The sequence below is a fragment of the Neocloeon triangulifer genome, unplaced genomic scaffold (assembly GCF_031216515.1).
Source record: "Neocloeon triangulifer isolate White Clay Creek 2 clone unplaced genomic scaffold, ASM3121651v1 ptg000001l, whole genome shotgun sequence".
NCBI lineage: Eukaryota > Metazoa > Arthropoda > Insecta > Ephemeroptera > Baetidae > Neocloeon > Neocloeon triangulifer.
In genome coordinates this window covers 5,263,703-5,284,378 of record NW_026775544.1, presented here as the reverse complement: position 1 = coordinate 5,284,378, position 20,676 = coordinate 5,263,703, and the positions used below count along the sequence as shown (strand labels likewise).

General features: G+C 36.7%; 1 protein-coding gene across 1 annotated transcript in view; it reads left to right on the top strand.

The window, feature by feature from the left end:
- The window catches only part of LOC132205844 (uncharacterized), a 148,070-nt gene that overhangs the window by 71,065 nt on the left and 56,329 nt on the right, over positions 1 to 20,676 (top strand). The gene's annotated exons all lie outside the window — the stretch shown is intronic.

The following is a 20,676-nucleotide window of genomic DNA, read 5'->3' as shown; positions in this document are numbered from 1 at the left end:
AAAGGACTCGAGAAACATTTGTTCGAGTGGAATCATTTCAAGAGTACAAATCTAGGTGCACACAGGTGTGGAGCGTTTTGAAGTGCGCGATCACACAGATGCTCACTGAGCGAATAACAATTTTTTCCATCATCGCTCTTGCTCTCATTACTGCAAGCGTCGATTGTGCAGAACGCGGCGCTCGATGGCACTTGCCAAGATTATTTCATAATGGGCGCAAACAATGTGCAACAGAGCGAGGGACGATGCAGCTGCGCGCCATTGTTTTGGCGCGGAATTATTTTTGCGTCAGGAACACGTGCTCGCCGTCCAATGAATGTCACCCTTTGTGCACAAGCGAGATGGAATAGACGGGCGAACACTCGACGTGCATCCGAGTGGAACCGTTTGAATTATTAATTCGATCAGCGCTCTTATTCGCCTCTCGACACGTCGGCGACGAGTCGGGGCGAAAGAATAATAAAATCAAATGATGGACTGGACTTGCGAGTTTTACTGTGAGCGAAAAGTAATGCATTTTCCACGCTTTATGCTAATTTTGTTCTCTCTCGGAGGGAGAAGAGTGGAAAATTTACATAACAAGTCGAGAGAGGCGATGTAGAAATGTACAACTGTAAGTTATTGTTGAAACTTACCAAAGTTGGAGAAGAGGGATCTAAATCCTTTGCTGAAGTTTGAAAAAATAGCTTCATTGTACATTATGAAGTCTTTTGATAACTTAAATTTTGGTAATATCGACGGATATTATCAAGAAAAAAATTAGTGCAAATTTTTATTGCCGTAATATGGAGTTACAAACTTTTTCTGCTAAATTTTAAAAATAAGAAATAACTGATTATTAAAAATTTAATTTCATATTATCATTAAAGTTGGTATAACAGAGATCAATCAGATATGATCTATTGTTTTAAATTATAATTGTGTTATTTAGTAAATAAACTCTTCAATAAAAAAAAATATTTACTTCTACAAAAAAATCCGATTTACCTTCCTAAAATATTGGAATGACCGCATCGAATGACATTTTGAACTATACCGAACTCCTATGTTTCTGTGTGAGTTAATTTTTTACCAGAGCAATCACGCACAGATCGGCAAGCCAAAATTTAATTCACCGCGTCACAATCAAACTCTCGGCGTCAGCTGCTCTCTACGGCTCATTGCAGATCAAACGGATAATTAATTCGCGAATTCGGCCACATTTTTTCTCTTGCAAAGCGCGCGTCTGGCCGTTGCTGGACAAATAAATCAACGCGAAATTTCGATCGAGCGCGGCCGACGCGCGCCGTTAACCGGCGAATAATGAAGTTGCGCGTCCACATTATACATGGACATGGAAAGGCCCCGGGGGCCAGTTGCTGCGTAACCGAATTGCTGATTAGTTTTCCATTATGGCTGGAAAAGCACGAGGCAATCAACACGCCCACACGGCCCAATCAGCGCGGCTGCAATTATCATAGGCGGGCCACTTATCGCACTTTCATTTCCGCAACTTTTCTGGCTGCAGATTAGGAGGCGTGTTTGTTTGTTTACCCCGCGCCGGATTAGTCGAGATTCGTCGGCAAATCACTGCCGAAGCCGGAAAAGTCAGCCTGTTGTCATTCAGGTCAAATAGCTGTTTGTGATTAAATGGAATAAATGGTTTACTGAGGGATGGGAAAAATTTAAACTCTCCATTTCATTTTTTTTATAGACGAGTAGAATAAACAATAATAATGACACTTGTTGGAAAGAAACCAAAATTTAGCAATAAAGCCTAAATATTTTAATCTCTTACCTCACCTAATCAACACTAGAATATTGATGTAAAAATTATCTTCCTGGCTTTTGTCGTCTCCTAAAACAAACTATTTTTATACAACACCTAAACTGGCGCATATTTTGCCAAAAATCACATACCTTTATAACCTGGTTGCTTTTCTTGTACTTATGGAATTTTGTAAAGCTAACAATAATTTAACCGGATCTTTTTTTTTAATGAAAATTATTTTCTTAGTCAATTTACGTCGTTCTTAAACTCAATTTATTTTTAAACTATATTGTCGACTTTTAAAGAAAGTAAATTCTTTTTAGAGAATAAAATTATAAAATGATTGAAAACAAACTTTTTTACATTATACCGATTTATTACAACGTGAGAATAAGACATTTTTATCGGGATTCTTTATACAAAATAACTAGAGCTTGAGAAACTAATTATAATTTTCTACGTGAAAAAATATCAGAAATGTGGGCTTCTGTTTATATCCTTGTTGTTATGACGATGGTGTGTAGTGGCCTTAATCCTCCCATTGCTTCACCGACAATGAACGTTGCAATCATCTCAAGATTAAGCCGACAACCCGCCGCTTGTGTAGAACTTGTGTATCAATGCAAACCGTGGATGTTCGTTGCGAATTAGCGAGCCCGAGCGGTCTGGAGCTCGTGCATGCAGATTATGATTCGCGTCAGACAATCTGCATCAGACGTCCGTCGATCGGCCTAATTATTGCACGGACAATGCGGCTAATCTCCTTGCCGTCAGCAGGCTTAGACGTACAAGCAAACTTCAACATCAGACGTCGGAATTAATTATACAGCAGAAATTAACCAATTTCAAGGAGAAAATATATTTATAAATCTAGTTGATTGTCGATATTGTTCTCGCTAATTGAAACACGAATCGGGTGATAGTTGAAACGAATCCGAATCACGTTTTTCTACTTTCAATTCAATGGAAACCCGATAACTCACTCTGTGCGTCTCTCCTTTCAATTCGTGCGTAACAACACAAATAATCATGCCATTGAATTCAGCTCCACTGGAAACTGAGTTAGCCATTTATCCGTTAATAAGGAAAGCTCTCAAACGGTTGCGCAATGTTTCATTTATGTATCTCTCAGATTATTATATTGATTTCCCATTTGCATTGTATCAAGTTTCCATTTCAAAATAAAATTCCTTTATTATACGTACTTCTTCTGGAGCTCAACAGCTATAATAAAATTTGTATTACCACCTGTGGTATACCATTTTTTTACGTTCTCATAGTTTGTAAGAAATATATCTCATTAAATTTAAATTTTTTAAAAATCTATACTGAATTAATTACATAAGCCTAAGTAAAAATAAACCCATTTGTCACATGTAAGAGGCAAAAATTTAAAAATTTATTTTGTAATTTCAGTTAAAATTAATTTAAATTTATAAATTTCGTCGTTTCTTTAGTTAGATTTAAGGAACATAATAAGTTAATTCCAACTTAATTTATTAGAAATTTTTTATATATAAAGCAAAAAAAATATTCTGTGTGGGTTTTGGCACGTACGCACACGTTCCCTTTGGTATGATGACAAAAATTAAATTTCGCAAGTGCCGAGAGGATCCCTTGCGCAAAGTGCGTGATTTCGCCGCCACAACTCTCCTTGTTTTGAGAGGTGCCTCTCAAAAAGCTCAAAGGCCGCGACCTCCAATTAACACACACGCGAGGAGGAGACGGGCTGTTGCGAGTTGCGACTTCAAAAAAAAAGTTTTCGCCAAAGAGCACGAGGGAGGGACCCTAAATACTTTTATTCCGCGTAAAAACACGCCGCGACGTCTTTCCAGCTGTAAAAGCTTTTTTTGATTTTGAAGCTACTTCTGAATGCCTAGCAACCCCCGGGCGACAATTTTCCCGGAAAAAGGCCAACCAGGAAAGTGCTGATAAAAAAAATCGAATCGCTTCTTCACTTTGTATTTTTTCAGACGTCGAAACATTTGTTTTTCAACAAGGAAATTTTCCGTGTATTTGTTTTAGAGTGAAAAGTTTGCTCCCAAGCGCCCCTTTGAGCCCCATCTCTAAAAGCGATTCTCTGCTCTTAAAAGATTTGGGAAAACGTTCAACTTGCCTCTCATACTTATCCCCAGGCCCGCCCCCTTCCTTCCGTACTCGCGTGCCTAATTAGACCAAGGTGGAAATGAAGATTTCACCGCGGCCCACGGCGCCGTACAAGTTTACAAAGAACGCTTTCTTTCGACCCCGCGCACTGCTAATTACGCACGCGTTTTCCTTAAGCTTAGCAGCACTTCCTGCTTTCACCATCAAGTATATTTTCAGCCCAAGATACTTTTTTGGTTTACCAAAGGGGAAATAGAAGACGCCTGCAAGATTAAATAGAAAGGAGTTTTTTTCAAAATTTTTTATAATTGTTCATTTTTAGTCATTCTAAAAAAATTATGTTTAAAAGTTTTTATTATATTTTTATTGAACAAAAAATGGTATATTTATTGTTCTTGATTTACAATTCATGAATTCAATAAGCCTTTTTACAAACATTGATTTTTTTTTTAATTTCATTATACTGCGTAGCTGAAAGATACGTTAGTCTCAAAAGGTTTGTAATTTTCATTATTTAGGGATGAAAACTGTTAGGAAATTAATTAATTTAAAAATTAATTTTTAAAATAATTCTGAAAATAATTTCCCAATTTCAAAACAATCCAGAACCGAATATAATGGAAAAACTAACCATTTAACTCAATTCGACATTATTTTTTTTGAAAAAGAGAATTGATTTAAAAAATGTAATTAAAATTTAATTGTTCAATGTAATCAATTTCTATTGTGTAAAATTAATGATAAATGGTTTTTTTATCAAAACAGATTATGAATAACAATTTTTTATGGATTTATTTCTTCTTTTTGTTACAGGTATGCATAAATTCAGTCTGCTTTTGGTTTTTGAGACGCTTTGGACCGGAATTCTTGTGAGTTATTTCTCCTTTTCATATAAATATCGTGGGTTGATATTTCTGGTTAAAACATGCGCGCATCTGCTCAAGACACGAAGAAGAAAAATTGCGGGGAATTTGAAATTATCATGATGAGGCGGCGCCTTTGGAAGCAGCTGCCCCCGCACCGCTCGCCTGCAGGTGAATCCCGGCAAAAATAAATTACCCCGCTGCCTGCATGCATTATTATTAATATCGCCGAGTTTAATATATGCAGCCGGTGGAAAATTAGAAGCCCCGAGGGATCGCTCCTCCGCTACTCGTGTTGCAAGACTGGTGTAGCGCCCTTCTGTGCCCCTTTTGATCAAAAACGGAATCCGTATATCAAAGGCGCCACAGTGGCAGCTCAGCAGGAAATTCTTTAAGTGACATTCCAATTTGCGGAGAGCAATTTTCCCTGCCAATAAATAAGATGTGGATTAAAAAGGAGATCTTTGTGGCTTTGCGGTTAAGGAAAGGAAAGATGATCGCGAATTAATGCAGTTAAGACGCTATTTTGAGATATAAAGTATAATACAAGGAAATAAAAAATAAATCATCAAATTTTAATTTAAGAAATGCTTATTAAATAATTGCTAATAGTTAGCATTCTCTGCACTAACAAATTTTACCAAAAGAAGAGGAGAAAAAAGTAATAATTATAATAATCGATAATAAATATAATTTGCCACTAAATATATTTTTTTTTAACTGATGGCGAAAAAGTTTAATAATAAAGTTTTTGTCTTTCGACCATAAATTGTAGGGAAAGCAATTTCTAAAATTTTTCTAAAATGGTCAAATTATTGAGGTGGATAAAAATTAAAACGGTGGTGTTTGGATGAAAAGTTCATTGTGTAAAAAATCTAAAAAAAATTTATGTTCATTCTCCCATATTTCTTAATCAGAATTACACAATTAAAAAATATCCACTCTCTGAAATGAATTTAAGAATGGATTAAAGTATTAAAAAAAATATTTTTATCATTATCTTTTTCTTTGCAGAAATTGAATGAGAAAAAGAATTAATAAAAAATTCATTTCTTGGTGTTGTGCGGTAAGTGCTGGAATGCTGTTGGCTGCAAACAAAAGATCCGCAGCCGCTTATTAAGCCGCTCTTTCTTTCTCTCTCATCAAGCAGCACAATTGCACACTGGGCGATATTGCTCGAGACGGACTTTGTACGTAAGGAGTGCAATTCATAAAAAATTCCCAACAAAGCGCGGCTAGGAAAAAAACGAGCGTGGCTCGCACAATGAGCGGAAGTTTTAATAAATCGGAGCTACGAGTGGTCCTGCGAGAAATAAAGAAGGAGGCCCCGCCGAGCCAGCGTCTCGCTCTCGCATTGATTCCCACGCCAAAAACAATAATTAATAATTCAACATGGCCGCCGCTCTAATCGCGCGCCCGATAAGAAGAGCCCCTGCAGGCGCTTTCTCTCCCCGACCCGCTCGATATTATTGACCTGCACCGACAACGACGGCAGCATGTCACCCTGTCTTTCCCTCACTGCGCCCCTTCATCAGACGCTCACGCATCTTCTTTTCTTTTTTTGACCCAATCTGCATTATTTCATTTTCTTCTCGACTTGCGGTGTGGGTCTGGCTACTCTGGTTACTGATGGACTGATTTATTAATATTGTAAGAGTAGAATGTAATTTCTTGTTTCCCCCATCACTTCTTTATAGTCAAAGTATGTTCGGAGGTTGAAATTTTTTAACCTTCTATGGCTTGTATCTGGCCAATTAGTTATTGTTTTCTAGATAATAGCTTTAAATTCTCAAGATCGATGATCTCAAGGTAAAATTATAAAAGCAGACCTGATGAAGGAAAATATTAATTAATAATAATTACATTAGAGTAAAAATAAAAATATTTTTTATAGGTTTTCGCAAAGCTCAAAATTCATATGAATCATTAAGACTGACAAACACAACTTGAAATTATTTTCTAAAATGAGACCTTTCATATTCCAAACGATGAAAGTAATTTATATTAAATAAAAAAATCAATTTTGAATGTGAGGATATTTAATGGAGTAAAAAGGAAATTAAACATGAAATGAACAAGAAATTTTTCAATTCAATTCAATTTATTTTTCTCCAAACAAGTCAATACAATCAATTGTGAAAAAATTGGTTGGGAGAAAAATAGGCACACAGTGCTAGTGAACAACTCACTGAAACTCATAACCGCGTATTTACCAAGAGGCGATAAATACCCGATTACTCGCCGCACTGCAGCCTAAACTACAGGGGGAATTTTTAACTTAACGTCATAGCCGAGGAAAAATCCAAATTACGAAATTAGGTAAAGCTTTCTAATCTCTAATCCATATAATCTGTACATTTTTTTAATTCAAAAGACTAAGTTTTTAATGCGCAATTTTACACATAATCAAGACAGAGCCGGTATTTTGCTCATACAACAGTGGCACACTTAAAAGAGCCATCAAAAGGGCGCAGCATTTCATTTGTGCAAAAACATCGCGAGTTAATGCGCGGAGGAGGGAAGCCGGCGGCTCAAAACAAATGATAACCATTTCTCTGCAGTTTCGCAAGCAAACTGCCGCCGAGGCGATTATTGTCAGACGCACGGCAAAAAACGAGGTCCGCAACGAGATCAGTCAAGTCAGGAACAGGCGGCTAATCGTGCAGTGTCGCCGGCAAAAACAAACTCGAGGGCGGAGACGAATTCCGTCAGTTTGCAAAAAACCGCGGTGCGATTAATTATCATTCCGCAGCAATTCACCTGCGCTGATAAGGCACTTCACACGTCATTACGCGACGAATAAATTTATCACGCCAACCGCTGTCTTTGTTAGAAATTCGCTAATGCACCTTTGAAGCGGGTTGATGAACTCGACACTTTGATAAATGACGAGAACTCCCAAGAAGGGGGAGAAAAAAATTGCAAACTGTGTGGTTAGAATCGTGTTTAGCAAAGAAACATTTCTTGTATTTATTTAGAATTGAGGCTAGAATTTTTAGTAAGTTGCTTAAAAATCGCATTTAGTTCATGCTTGAACACTGCTAAAAGTATACTTTACGTTTCCCCTATTCTTTATAAATGGTGAAACATTTTTATTAATTTTTTTATCAAAGTTAATTTTAAATTATATCTGTTGGTTTGTTGAAACAAGAATATTTAATTAACAGAAGTAAATGTTATTTAACATTAAAATTCAATAAACTTTCTGTTTTATTTCTGTGTCTGCATTTGAAATAAAATTTATAAATTAATAATAACTAAAACAGTTAATAATAAATTTAATGCAATAAAAAAAATTTATATTTAATATTTTTTTGTGACTTTTTATCATTTTAATAGTTGAAGTAATATAACTGATTTGAGATTGTTTTCAATGCATTCTTTTGTATTGTTAATTCAATATTTAGTGTTGCATTGAATTTTATTAAATTATTAATTTTTGTCTTCTCTCTGTTCAGTTATGTGTTAAAAAGAAAAAAATTATGTTATACTTAAGTCGTCCACCTACAAATCAATAATTAAACGCGATCTGTGATTGATCAATCTATGAAAAAGCCAATTGCATCTCCTTGAATTAAAAAAATCATTTAATTCATATATTGAAGTTGACAGTAAACTAGTAAAATGTAGATTGGAATAAATAAATTTCCATTATGATCTCCGAATGAACCAAAGTGAGTGACTTTGAAACACTATCAAATAATTTCGGCAGTTGCATTCCGCGAATTCTGCTCAAGTGGGTGTGAGCTGATTGCAAAATCGCTCCGGGCGAGTCAAGTGGCGACGCAAGAGAGCAGTTCGCTCGCCAAAGGGTCGTGTTTTGTGTTTGTGTCACCCGCTCGCTCGCTGTCAGGTTTCACTCGGGTGTCGGGTTGCGACCCTCGTCATAAATACCCCGCCGAGTTTCAAACGCTACCCCCGAAAGGAATCGACCCTGCCGAGCGAGCGCGTTTGCTACCAACTAACTAATCAAGTGCGGATCGCGTTTCGCTATAATCCGCGGGTAAGTTTGTTTGTTTCATCTGCTGGCGGGTCAAAGGGGACGCACGACTTTGTACTGCCTCGCAATAAAGTCGTCTGCGACACTTCAGTGCAAGGCAGACGTTTTCTGTTCTGAGACAAGGTAAATCGAGCTGATTACAAAATTAAAGCTGAGGATGCTAATTTTTAATTTATCGACAGATATTTTTTTCCCAACTCAGTATGATTGCAAATAGACAAAATAAATAAAATTTAACTTAAATAAATGTGCAATATTTAATTCACATTTACATAAATCCGACCTCCTCATAGTAATATGCAAATTACTGAAGCTATACAAACCTGATTTTTTTTTTCAAATTAAAATTTCATTTCTTATTATTGACATATTGCAAATAGGTTTTTTGATCTCATAAGGTTTAGCAAAATTCCCAGCAGTAGGAAAAATAAAACAATACAGTTTGACAAAATTGTATTTTTAGTACAGCCTAGTTACATGACATGTCTGATTATGTCATGTCCTCAATTACAGTAGCCTGAGGTTAGGCAATTCGCTGCGCACACGTGTTTAGCGGGTCTGCATAACAATGACATTTCAGCTCATTGTATTGTTGTTGGGAATGGAAGAATGACTAAATAACTCTTATCTTTTTCGCGTTTCAAACGCGTTTTGTTATGTAAAAAGTCCAAATTTAGATAAACATCCACATACTTTGCTGACTATTTGACGAAAAAGAGGCATTTATTAAGGCAAAAAAGATCTGAGAATTTGACAGTGTTTATTTCAAAAAAAAAAATTAAATATTCGATATGAGAAAAAACTTGATTGTCTTAAATTCTTGGTCAGATCAGTCTAATAAATTATATGCAAACGATGATTTTTAGAGGAAAAGAAGAACAAAATAGTATAAGAAAGAGTCGTTGTTTAATTAAACTACTTTCAGTAAAAACTATAAAAACTAACTATTATAATTTGCCAGAAAAAACAACTTGTGTCGTAATTTTTACGGTCTCGAAACTATTTTTATTTCAAAAATGGTGAAAAATTCATAATTGCAATGGCTGCGAGCGAGCGACGAGTTGGAAGTTCCTCAATGTGCTGCAACTTGGGAGCTCGGCAGAAGAAGAACATCAGCCATCACGTGCAGATAAGATAAGCGTCTGCCGTTCTTCCTTCCGACGTCTTTTCGCGGCGAATTTCAGCTGCACGTGTCGACGAGGGAATTATTGCGAATAAAAAAGCCGGCGGCGGCTGCTAGGTCGGCCCTCTGGAGTTGTTGCTCGTTAAAGTTAACAAGTTGTCGTGGCAAGTGATGCGCACCGCGAGACCTGTCAAACGCATCTCGCGAAACAAAATACCAGCGCACGAGATAAATACATATGAACAGGGGGTATACGTGAGAGGCGCCTCTCGCAGATTTATCGGTCTGAATTGTTTTGCGCGGCGAGGAATTCGCGAGAAAATAGATTCTAATGAAATCAGCTCGAGAGAGGAGCCACTTGGCGAGCCAAGGGGAAAAACATCCGGAATTCTCACTGCTTGGACGGCGGCACTCTCGCATGCGTGCGGATAATTGGATTTGCAGCGGTACGTAAAATGCCGGACTAATTTATGGCGTCCGCGCCAAGCAACTTTTTTTACCAGGGCTCAATAAATTTAGAAATCTGTGCAGGGGAACCTAATTGCCAGCGAGAGGAATGCCGTAATTTAATTAAGTTCTGAATTTTGGGGGAAAAACTTCAGACTAGCAAAACAACAAGATTGATGCTCCATTCTAAAGAGTCCCGTGAACTGAAAAAAAGATTTATCTCAAATAACTGTTATCTTTCCTTATTATTGTTGGTTAATTTTCTTCATTATTATATATAATGATTTTTAGATGTTGGAAAATAATCAATTTTTTGAGAGGGAAGCAATAAAATGTTGGATAAAGAGGCAAAGATTTTGATAAGAGTCTGCAGGGACATAATAATTCGTCACTGATCACAGAATTCAAGTTCGTTAGTAGTTTTAATTGTTAGAAAATCCTTATTTGTGCTGGTTATAATATATTTTTTACTGCAACTGCGTTTTAATTTTAAAATGTTATTCCTTTATTTTTTTAATTTACCGCTATATTATCATTATCAGTGTTTCTTTTTTACTTTTCCTTTGATACTAACTTATATGCAAATTTAAAAAAAAAATATCAAATAAAAGAGATACAATTTTTGTACGATTCATAATAATGATCACAAATAATAATAATAATAATATAATATGTTATTAATAACTATAGTTATATACTATATTTATCTGTTTCACTTTATTCATTCTTGCTTGATTGTAATTTTTATTTTTTCAATTCATACTCATTTGAGAGATTTTGTTTAAATTATTAAGTTTAAAGTTTTGCACATGTGATATGATGCGAATTTGGAGATTTGATGTGGAATGCGAGCAGTTAAGCAGGTCATTGCACTGCATGAATATTCAGTCAGCACCTTATTTTCCGAGTGGTCAGCACAGTCGACCTCATTTTTCCGTCTGTGATTAGGCAAGTGGCGTGAGATATAAATTATGCGTCTGGCGGGCTGGAAACGCCACGACACGGTGATATTTTTTTCCGTGTGCGTTGTCAAGTTTATGGTCGACGGCGGCGGCACGCGAAATCTCTCCTGCTTTTTTTATTGTCTAATCATGGCGCGAGGCGTCGTAAATATCCGCAGCCTGCCTGGCGTCATTAAAATTTAATTCTCCTAAAAGCATGTTATAATAATAATGTAAGTACATCTAGTAGTATTACATGATAACCGAGACGGGGGAGACACTTTTATTATTACGACCAGAAGAGTGTGTGCATCGCACGGTCTGTTGTGTTTTGACGGAAAAAAGGGAAAAACTCGCATGGCTGCTGACGAAAGAGCGTTTTTACTGCGCATTTTTTTGCTCTTTTTTCCTGCACGATGCACTTCCCCAGCACGTGGTGGAAAATCCCGCCCTGCCAGCAACAACCCCCGGGCCAGATATTGTTTTTTGCGACGACGATAATTGCGCCGGTGACCCCTATAAAGTTGAAATATTCCGACCGTAACCGTATATCGCGTGCTTTTTCCACGAAATTAGTCCGGGGGCAGCGAGATGGAAAACCAGAAAAAAAAATTGGAAACCCTTCGGCCAGCAGGAACTAAACATTAGAGAGAAGTTACATTTATTGTTTTTTTCTTCTTCACATTTTCAGACTTAATGGAAAAGTAATACACATAATGTGAAGAGATTAGTGCGTTTTTTTTTAGATGAAAATCTGACGTTTATTATTATTAGCCATAATTTTTTTTCAAGTAAGTTTTAGTGTTGGGTTGGTTACGTTTCCAATTTTTTTTTAAATTTTGCAAACTGAAAATATTAAATTGCTTTGAAGGAAAAATTTAATAGTCTGGCAAAACAAAACAAGAATTTGCTTTTATCGCACCAACTTGAAAAAATATCTCCTTTTAAAAACAAATCACTTCTACTGGATCGATTTTGAACACTCAAATATAATTTGGGGAAAGAAGAAGTTATTTTATTTGCTAAAATAAATTTGCATTGAAGTACAGTTGAAGTGAAAACGTATTTTAGCTTCTTTTCTTTGCTCCTTACAGCTTATTGGGTAAAATTATTTACACAGCAGGATCCCCTTTCGCAACACAAATGCAATTTTCCATCCGTGTGTAGTGTTTGCGTACAGACTCAGAGGCACTTCGCCTACCTGCCCGAGTTTATTCTTTGATGTCGCAATTGGCATTTAATTCCCGTCGATCGCGTCAAGTGTGTTGACTGCAATCGGATTGCAGGCGACCGTAATTGAAAACACGGTGGAGCCGAAACGAAAACACGAAAGGGAATAGAAAAGGAAGAAAAGAAAAAGGGGCGCCGAGGGAGCATTAAAAATTCCATTCATATTTGGCGACAAGTGATGGAATTCTGTAATGGCATGATGTAGTAGGAGGAAAATAGAGGTGTCAAAAGGGACTGCTTGTGCGCCACGTCGATATCGGGGGTGCCGCTGCTGTGTTTGGTATTCCGATCGGGATACAAGGCCAAGTGATGAGGGGTTCGAGTGCGCGTGACGCCATGTTAGGGCGTGCGCCGCCTGCCGATGAGCAGCCCCGACGAAAGCAGGTGATGAGACCCGAAAGAGGAAAAGTTGCCCACCGGCCTACCCACCCGACGCCAACAGATAAGAAGAAAGTTTGGTGCTGCTCAAGATCTCTCTAATTAACACCTTCTCCAGCCCCTCGACCCACGCACGCTAATTTCAGCAGTCAAGTGCTGCTGCTTCAACAATTAATGTATAATTAAATGTCAACTAATCACACTCAAGGGTCAAATTTCATATTAATATATCTTCATATACAAATTGAAATTTAAGATATCAAGAAAAAAAGATATTTCCTCTTTCAGTAAGAAAGGAAAGAAAATAAATTTGTTAAATTCAATGGCAATATTTTATTTTAAATAATTCTTGAAGGCACATTTTAATTATACGCTTAAATATCAAATATCATTAGGCGCTAAAAAATTGTTAAAAATATGTAAAATCTCACTAACCTTGGATAAATTGAGCAGAATTTTTTTGTTACTTTCATTTAAATTAAATTATATCTTGACATTTAAATTTGTCTTTATAATTTAATTAATAATTTCCCCGCTTTATTTTCTTCTAAAAATTTATACGTTATTAACATCTTGACTCTTCAAATTAATTAACCAATTAATCATTATTATTATACAATTTTGATTCCAAACCACTTTCAATTAAGCAATTGTCTCCGCCCAGAAAAAAAAGAAACTTCCGCTGCGGGTTGCGTGTCTCTTGGCAGTTTGTGAAGAACAAAACGATGAGCAATCAAGGCCTTATATAATATTCGTTGATTGCAAAACTTTCCATATATAGTGTTTTGCCCTTTTTCTCCGCGACCTAAATTTCCATCTCTGACGTTTTTGTCATTTGTCATCCGCGCGTTTAAATTTCACTTAGGCACGAACTCGATTCGTAAATGACCGAAATTAATGTTATGGGAAAAATTATGATTGGCCGGGAGGAATTTAATTTGGGTCTCGCGTGTGCTGCCGCCCGCCGGTGTTTGCGGCCGGCGCAAGAGTGTTTACTTGCCAGTTACACGGCCCATTAGCCGCGCCGATACATCAATAAACCAGTCCTGTGTGTATGTGTGCCTCCGCCTGCTTTTTTATGATATCAATTACCAGCCGCCTTCCTATTGATTCCGCCGTGCACATGCGATACCAATTTGTCATACCCAAAGGCTCATTCACAGCCCAGAGACCTTTTGGCTGATATTGAATTTATCGAAAACTCACAAATTAAACAGTTCCTTGTATTTTCATTGAAATGACGAAATGACTACTTCGTTTAGTTTGGTTTTGTTTAGTTTTTCCATATTTTACATGATTTTAGCAATATATTTTTTTTTTAATTTATACAAAATACGGGAAAAAATTTAAATGAGAGCAATTTATTAGTTCTCTGACTTCCGAGGAGTCCTAAATGCGATTAATTTGAAGCCGAGGTGGAGCGACGCCCTTTGATGTAATGCAGCCGGCGGCGAAACGCGCCCCCCGTTTATTACGAGGAAACGGCGAAACTGCTCTCTCGGCCAGAGTCGATTTGCATATACGAGGGAGCAACAGCCGCCCGTCCCGGCACAAAGCAGAACAAACTGCACTCGGGAGCGCCTTGTGCAAATACTGCCGCAATTTAGAGCGCATTCGCCGCGAGTGCACTGCACAAGAGTAATGTTTGTTCGCAGCTCCAGAAAGCATGCCGTGCCTGCCAAGGACTCGTTGCGGCAGCAGTAATGCACCTCTTGCGGCAATTAACCCTGGCAAATGCTTCTTGTTCAACACAAGGAAGCACGTTTTATTTAATTTCTCTTCGTAGAAAGCAATTTGAAAATAGAAAGGATGGAAAAGTTCTTGGAATCACTTTTAGTTTTGTTATTATTGTTTATCCCTCTTGGGAAAGGCACCAACAGAAGCAGACAGGCTGCTAAATCGCAAGGGCCGATAACTCAGGTTCTTCCCTTTCGGGGCCGATAACACGGTGACCTTGCGACCCACTGGGCCAGGGAGAAAGGAGCATAGGATGGGTTTGGATGTTGGGAATTTGAAGGATCAGGAAGGTGAGCGGCTGCGGCCTATGGAAGCATCTATTTGAGCCATTTTTTTATTCTGGAAAGAAAAAGAAGATTAAATAGATACACGTTTCTCTAGTGTTCTATTAAAACATCCAATGCTTTTTAAAATTAGAAGAATTCAGAAGAATTATTACACAGTAAGAAGATTTTTTGTTATTTTTGCTAATTGCTTACTTTTTTTATTTATTTTGCAGGTCTAAGCAAACTTTTTTAATATCTGGTGGATGATAAATTAATTGATTTCCATTTCCATAATTAAACTTGTTGTAAAACAAATAAAACGACTTTGTACCTCCCAGGCCGACTCGTATAATATTTGGTTTTACTGGCTGATTTATATATTATATTAGAATCGTTGACATTTACTTTCAAATAGCCCAAAAAACTGCCCGAATGCTTGTTACAGAAATTGAATAATTATAAGAAACGCTTGAAAAGGTTGCCGCCATTCAATTTCGCTACCTTTGCACACAAAAAATGAATTATCAAGAATGAAAAATTGAAAAATATATATATTTTTTCATTTTTTCTTTGCAACGAGGTTCGCCCGGTTTCAATTTTTCATGAAATCCACCTCGAGTGTTACCATTCAATTTTTATCAAGAATGCTTCATGAATTAATTAAACTGGACATTTTAGGAATTTATTTAAGTTTTCAATCTCTCTTTTACACATTCAACAATAATATTAATTTTAATATTAAATTCTAAAAAAAGGAACAATAATTTTTATAAAAATACAGTTAATTAAGAATGGATAAATTAAACTTTCAATATATTATTATAAAACAATGAAACGCCAGAACTATCAAATTCTATTGTGATACAAAGCGGAAGTCACCTTTTGGTTTCCCAGCCGAGTTCAGTTGGCTTTTCAAAGCTTGAATCGGCGGCTTGTTTCTGTGCGGCGGGAGCAGGTCGCCCGCATTTCGCGCATATCTTGAAATCGGAAAAATTCGCTGCAGGTCGAGAGCCAGAGTGGTGAAGGGGCGCAGAAAGAAGCCGGAATTCCATCCACTCTTGCTGCTGCTGCTGCTGCGGGATAAGAGAGGTTGCATGGTTTATTGAGCGCGCAGAGCTCGCGGTTTCTTTTTTGCGGTGTAGATAAAACGCAAGCGGGAGGAACCAACCTCCACTCTCTCTCGCTGGCAGAGCCGAAAATCAATGAGGCACAAGACGTTTTGTTGTAAAGGGGTATTTTATGCGGCCGAAAGAGGCGAAAGCAAAAAGGCTAGGAAGTATAAAATTTGGATCCGCGCCGTCATAACTCTTGCCGCTCGCTGCTCTCGCGTGATAACGCCCAGCCGCCCTCCTTCTCTCTCTGCGATAATGATTTATGCCCACGTGTGTTTCGGCTCGCGTTCGCCGAATGTGTTTGAGCACCAATGAAACTGATGGGTTATTTTATGAGAGATTGTATTCATTTGTTTGATGATAGAGAAGAGGAAAAATAATTTTTTATTTTTCGGATGATCATCATTAAATGTATTCCTCATTGATTATATTAACAGCGTTAACTAGACTGAAGAAATTTTTATTCTGTGCTATACATAAATTGAGCTAAATTGAAGTACTCTTTAACCGACAGCAAGCTTTTTTTAGTTTTCTATTTTCAAATTCTATTAAAAAATATGTTTAATGTGGTTGAATGGAGGTTGTTTTTAAGTTCTTTCAAACTTTATATGTGCACTCATTTTCAAAAAAAGACAAGGCAATTACGCTTAAATTGTTTTACTGTGCTTAAAGTTTTCAATGAAATTTGTAAAAATATTATTAACATGAAAATATTCAAATTACATGACAGTGAACCAAAAATTGTGCAAATATCTGTAGAACGTGAAATCCAAAATAACAAAAAAGGCCAGGAAATCCAAAATAAAGTTAGTTGCGTGTCTAGGAACCGAAAAAGATTATAAAGGCGTCGTAATATTGTATCCCATTCCTCTTGCAGATTTTTTCTCTGCTTCGTAAGAGTTTGAGTTTTAAGCAACAAGCAAATCAAATAATTTTCATATGTTCAACAATAATTATTTGTTATACTATCACAGTTATTATTACATAAACAATTTTTTTTTAAATTCGACGAATTTTTAACTTTTTTTCATCATGTGTAATTTTTTAATACTTATTGCAATAAAATATAATTTTAATTTATTATTTAAATTATATAATTATATTATACTACAATTTCTTTTTTGAAACTAAAAAGTATTTTGCAAGTGAAATAATCTTTATGATAAGCCCAGGTTCTTTAAAAACATATTTTTTTAGTAAATACATTAGATATGCATATGCATGACATGTGCAACCATTACTTCTCTCTCTTCGAAGTTAAGTGGCTCACAATTAGCATTATAGTATATAAAATATAATCCAGAAATGTGTGAACAATGAAAAGTTCACTCTAGTATTTTAATTAACAGACTAATTGGAAGTAAAATTAAATCAAAAGGCATTTTTTATCATTTAATTTGTTTTCATCTGATATTTGATAATTTTTCTTTTCATGAGTTTTTTTTTTTTTTTTTAAGTATCCAAGCTTTGCGAAACGGAAACTTCGTTTTTAAGATGCTTTTATCATATTTTATCCTCTCCTTTCAGCGCATTATCACGCTTTTAAACTATGACGGATAGATTTTCACAATGTAACTTGACCCAAATGCGAGCAGCTACATACTAAGCGAGTTTTTTTATGCATTTTATTTATGAAAAAGAGAAGTATTTCGTAATGCAAAGCGGCTGGTGCACGAGAGTCGTGGAGCGTGGCGGATCACAAGCATGATAGTTTCCGCGTCGATTGCTTTTCACTATCGGAGCATTTTCTGCTGCGATGGACTTGGCTTGTTCGCGGGGCAAAAAGGAATGTTTATGAGCAGCGGATGAAAAATTGCGCGCAGCCATTGTTCTCTCCGGCGTAAATGGACGGTTTTTGTTCCGCATCCAGCAGTCTGAGTCGTTTCCGCTTTCGCCGATGCAAACCACCCGCCATTTCCATGACTGCCTTTTTACGTAAAGTGTGCGAGTGCAAAGTTTTGGCCAAACTTTTTCGAGTTAAATTTATATTATGTGCCACGATAATCGTAACTCATAACTGGACAACAATGAAAAGGAAATTCGCGGCTCTTTTGTGTTATTGCTTTTTTGTATTTATTAAAAAGGGCATTGATTTTAATACCACTTTAATGTAAGGGAAAAAAGCCAACATGCTTTTTTTAAATTAATTGAGTAAATCTGCATTGAGAAAATCCAGAGGTCAAGTGGCTGGTTGATAATAAATAAGGCAATCAAATATTTTATGAAGAAATGTGCGTTAAAAATTCAAACAAGTTTTCTAGTTGAAACTTCACCTCTCTCTAATTTGCGAAATATTTTTAGATCCGTTTAAATTAAATTTAATTTGTTTCAGGCAAAAAAATGGTAATTTTTCAATATGAATTTTAATGTCTATACTTCAAAATATGATTCCAACTTTATAGCTCTCATTTCGCAAACACATTTCGCGCAAGTGCCAACATAACGATGCGCACACAATTGTTCCACGTGTTTTAACGGCTGCATATCAAAAGGCAAATTCATAAAGGTGCTCGATTGTTGGCGCGTCCAGCCATTGTTGTTGTTCTCGGCACTAAAATGGAGAGAGTTTGGCCGAACTGCACGTTTAATAAAATATTAGACGGCCTTACGGTGGCGCGCAAGATTTAAATTCGACTCTTTACGATCTCATAAAGTCACAATCATAATTGAAAGGGTGATAAAGTATCACCCGGCGGGCGCCGCCGCCATCACGGACGGACATAAAGCCTTGTTTACCATTCGGATAGATTCGCAGGCAGAGCTCTTTTTCGTTCTCTCTGGTGTGAGTATTAGATCGTAAATTCAACGGCCGGACCCTATAAATCAGCTGGCCGGCAAAATCAGCACGTTGTCGCAGCATAAAACTCGAAACAACACCAACCGCTGTCTGCACGTTCTTTACGGCCACTTTTGTAATATCCAATTTATAAGTAGCAACACTGGAAAAGCTCTTTTTCGCCATTACCGCCGCTATTAAATTCGTGTTTGCAGCTCGGCCTCATTACTTTCCGGACAAACAAACAAAAATAAATGACACTGCCTTTTTTTATTTCAACACCATACGCTTGGTAAATGGGATTTTTTCATCATAATAGACCCAGGTGCCTTTTTGCCCCATGGAAATTTAGGCTCAAAAGTGATGATTTCCAGTAATAACAGCAAAATAAAAAAATCAACAGTAAATATATTTTGAAGATCAAAATTTTTTATGAAAATTATTTAGGGAAAAATTTGCGATTTTTTTAGGAATGTGTTTTCTTTTTCTTATTCATAATCAATAGAAAAATGTCTCATAAATAATTATATTGCTTGAAATGAACTTTATTTCCGCTGATATTTTTCTTTTGTTAACCTTTTTTGGGAAACGAGTCTATTTTTTCTCTTTACTAAAATCATTTTTCCCCATTTATAACCCAGTTATTTTCATCTACCTGTCGGGTGTTTTGACAAAATTTCACGGCCGAGTGGAGACACGCAGCTTTAATTTCTTCTTCATCTCAGCTGCCAAAATCACTTTGCCGTTGAGGCAGAAATTTGAAAAGCGCGTCCGTCAAAAATGGAGCAGGCTAATTTGCGCCGAGTGAATGCTCGAACGCGCCCAATAAAACGTCCGATCCAATTATCGGAGGCGCAACTTTTGCTCCACTGAGCCACGTGCCTCATTCTGTGTGTGTTTCCGAAAGGATGGGAAAAAACAAGCAGCTGCACCACCGGCAGCAACCGCTGGTGCGCCTTTTTGCGTCTGGGTGTATGCAACACGCGCCACTGCCGTGCTCGGCAAAAAGCATAATATGTTGTTGTTTTCCACGTTTTTGCACGGCGCTTCATCAAAATGTAGTTAGGCTACTGATTATTATGAAAATGATGAAAGTAGTTGGCAATTGCAACAGTAAAAAATTATAAACAAAAACATTGTGTTACAATTTCTACAGAAAAATGAGGAGACATTTTAATGTGGTTTTGGATAATTACTTCACAGTAATAGAGTTTAAATGAAAAGGATTCAATATTCAACCATGAAAGTATGAAAACTATTAAAATTATTTTATTCAAAAATGCTGCTCTTGTGTATTACATATCATGAATTGTAAATACTAGTTCAAAACGGTTTAAAATATAACAAAAAAAAAATAATAATGTAATATTTCACAATTATATAAAAAAAATTAATAGTGTTTTGAAACAAACTATATATGTAAAAGAAAATATTCTAATAAAAAATTCTTGATTTGATTCTTAATTGAATAAAAATTGTATTTAAAGCTTCCATGCTGCAAATGGGAAAAAGTGGGCAGGTAATTAATAATTTTTCACGACCACATTTAAAATCCAAACACAGCATTAAAGTCGATTTCAATTTCCGTAACTGCGAGAGCAGTTTGGTGCTGCGGAGCTTTTCGTGCGGGCAGATAATCAGTCGTTAAGAGCTAATGCATCGCTAATTGCCCGGCTTGTAAAGATGTCGGCGGCGATAGGTCTCTCGTATGAGTGACATTTGAAACGCGAATCAATTTGCGATAGGGCCGCACGCACCGCTCTTTCCACACGCGAATTAATATTTACGAGCGGCCACTCTCGCTCTTTCTTCCCTCGAGAATGAAAAAAGAAGAGAAAAGTTTGCAGCAAGTTGGAGAAGAAGGCGGAGCTGAGAGATCATGTCGAGCAAGAGTTGAGCCTTTCAATTAAACGCCGGCTGTTGCTGCTGCTGCTGTGAGACGCTAAT